Raw genomic sequence first — 3,138 nt, 5'->3', positions numbered from 1 at the left:
CTTTCCTGACCTGTTTTTGCAGTTCTTTCATAATCTTTGGCTGCCTCAAAGAGTCCTGTCATTGCCCACTCCAGGACTGTGTTTGTAGTGTCAGTACCAGCTGCAAACGTATCCTATAATGAAAGAAGACATCAACTTCATTTAGTCTAAATGTAAAGCTAAAAATTCTGGAACAAAAACCATAGTTAAGTAAAGTTTCAAAAACATTAAACTACTTGGTTGTGCACACAAACTAGTTTTAATTAGCACATCCGTTGCTAGAGTAAAGAGATGATATCAGTTGTTGTTCTAATGTCATGTAAGAATCCTTCTACTATAATGTCCAGCTGCTTTATACTACATAAATCCCAAAGAGTCGATAAAGAAGCTCTGAGGGCTCTAACGTTCTACAGGGTCAGGCCGTCAGGGTTGGAGGCATAAAGTACTAAGTGGGGAAATTGCAATTGTTCCCTTAAAGGAAAATAGTCTAGCATGGAGAAGAACAATGGACATGACATGAAAAAGATTTTATGTCGCTCTAAAAAGCGTAGAAAACTCGACGTATCGATCTGTATTCTGGGGTTCAGTTCAGCTTCTTTTAGGAACTCAGCAGCAATTTATATTGTGCCAAAAATTATTATCATCATTAATCACTATTATATATAACAAACTCCAAAATGCGTATATTGAATAATATGTATTTTCTTTATGATTTCTTAAAATTTTTTCCTTAATTTATTATATTTTTATTAAATTAAATACTAATTAATTAATTATTAAATTAATTTAAAACCTTTTCCTGCAATAATTTTTGCTTAAGAAATCAACAAAATAGACATTACATATCTTTGATTTCACTTAATTTTTTTATTTTTTTATTTATATAGTAAATAGTGACTCTCGAATGTCTCAAGAGCTCCGTCATTGCCCATTCTAGGACTGTGTAAGTTGGATCAGTACCACCGGAAAACATATCCTACAAGAAACAAAATTCATTTTAAACGAAATCATGTAAAATCTCAATTTAACCCTGCAACAACTTTGAGACACTTTAAGGAGAGAATGGGTGAGGGAAGAAACAAGTAATCAGCACCGAAGAATCTGACCAAAAGCGTGTATAATTTGAAAGGTTAACAACAGAACCATCTTTGCTGCTTGTTTTCACCTGAATAAGAGAATCGATAATGTAACTACATCATGGTAATTAGGAAAGAACGTTGGTCATGACTGTGGAGTAAAATATAAGAACGGTTTCAATGTTAAAAAATGGAGAGGCTGCTAGAGAGAGATTCCATACCAGGACAAGAGCTTTAATGCTATCTCTTCCAAGGGAAAAGCCGGACATGTCCTTTTGAATCTCAAGCAAAACATCCACAAGGTCCTTCCCGTCTTCCCTTTCAAGACTTCCGTTACCACTTCCTTCTCTCTTGATTCCATCCATATGCTCGTCAAGTACTTTCTCCAGAAAACTATTAAACCATTTAGCATATCTCTCGGTTTTAAAATGTGTACCATTGACAAGGTTTATCCAAGCAAGCCGGGGGATAAAATCCCCTATTTTGAAAGTGCCCAACTGTTGAATGTTAGTGGCATTTAATCTGCATCAAAGTAAAATGGTTTAGCAGCAAGTAAGGGTACACTGATATCAGAATGAAGGGAGAAGTATCAGCAGTCAACAGAGCACTCCTCGCAGCTGTCGCTTAATGCTTTGTTCATTGTCCTTTTAGACTATTTCTCTGATGTCTTTACTGTTTTTTACTTCATCTCCCAGTGTAGAGTCAGTTGTTTTGCAAATACTATGTCGTTTTGTCATGTATGTGGAAGGTTGTTGCACACATCCTTATGACATTCCTTCTTGATGTTAGCAATGCCAGGCGTCTATAGCTGGTTAGCTATTGTTTTTCGTTATGCTCTCTCCTCTGACAATGTATATATATATATATATATATATCAGTTGGTTATTAATGGAAAATTGTCTTGCTGTTATTCTTCGCATCCACCATTGTTCCTCCTTAAACTTTTCAATATCCTCTGTTTTCTGGAAATCTGCCTCAATCATTTTTTCTCTTCTTTTCTCTTTAAATCAACACCAACAACTTCATTAACTCCCCAACATCAGCTGGAGCATTTTCCCAACTCCATCGCCACTGTACTTCCTCCCAAATGCCACCCTGCATATCACATCGTTGGTCAGAGTTATTAACATTCCTGTCAAATCAACAGGCCCTGACAACAAACAGGAATCTTTAATTTTTCCTGGAAAGAGAGTGATCTCTTCTTCTCTTACGGTTTTAAAAGATCGAACCCTTTTGTTACTAAAGAGCTGCAGCCTGCCAGTGCTTCTCAACTACCTCCAATACTCCCCGTAAGGAGCAGTCAACATATCCTGATGGAGAAGTTTCTTAACAGCGCCTATTTGGGGTCTATCAGAGAAGATGACATCATGTGTTTTCATTATCGTACAGGCTGCATCTGCAGAGGAAACAATCAGTACAGGTATGCTACAAAAATAGAGCAGCATGAAATCAGGACCATAGCATTGAGCTATTGACAGTAAAGAGCCGTAAGGGTGGCGGCCCAATTGGTGGAGGTTTCCAAGAATCGGGAGCTTTGGTGGCTAAGGTGGTAGGCTTTTATTTGCAATAATTGGCGAACCAAACAACCATTTGACAAGGAAAATTACAAAGAGGCGGAAGGGAAGGACATTGATACAGAAATAATGGAACATACTGGCTACGAGGTTTTGGTTCATCTAAATCGAATTGAAGGACCAGTTGCTGAGGCTTGAGGTGGTCGTTTATCTGATGGCCTCGTTTACAAAGTGTTGCTTGTTAATAGATTATGATGTGCAACATATAAACATGTATAAAAAAAGTGCCGATTATGGCATTTTTTTTAATGAGACAATTTTGAATTTTTAAAGTAAATGAATCTCGTCCATATTAATCTTGTTGTATCAAGTTTTTTTTTTATTCGAGGAAAACTTGAGAAATTCAATACTAACTCTTCAAGCAAAAATACATACATTTTTTATTAAGTTTGCTAAGATAATTTTTTAAGATCCCAAAAATAGAATTTTTGCACAATTCATGTGTTTTGGCTTAAAATTTTGAAGTGTGATATTACTTGAGTGCATATATATGTCATTCCCTTCTTAGT

The 3,138-nt window shown here is 36.1% G+C and overlaps 1 pseudogene; it reads right to left on the bottom strand.

The window, feature by feature from the left end:
* The window catches only part of LOC110417975 (cytochrome P450 736A117-like), a 3,055-nt pseudogene extending 324 nt beyond the window's left edge, over nucleotides 1-2,731 (bottom strand).
* Between the last annotated feature and the right edge of the window lie 407 nt (nucleotides 2,732-3,138).

Source organism: Theobroma umbraticum, unplaced genomic scaffold (assembly GCF_002168275.2).
Source record: "Theobroma umbraticum cultivar Fairchild unplaced genomic scaffold, ASM216827v3 scaffold_50.0, whole genome shotgun sequence".
NCBI classification, from domain to species: domain Eukaryota; kingdom Viridiplantae; phylum Streptophyta; class Magnoliopsida; order Malvales; family Malvaceae; genus Theobroma; species Theobroma umbraticum.
Note: the sequence above shows the minus strand (reverse complement) of the source record. Positions and strands in the feature narration are given on the sequence as shown.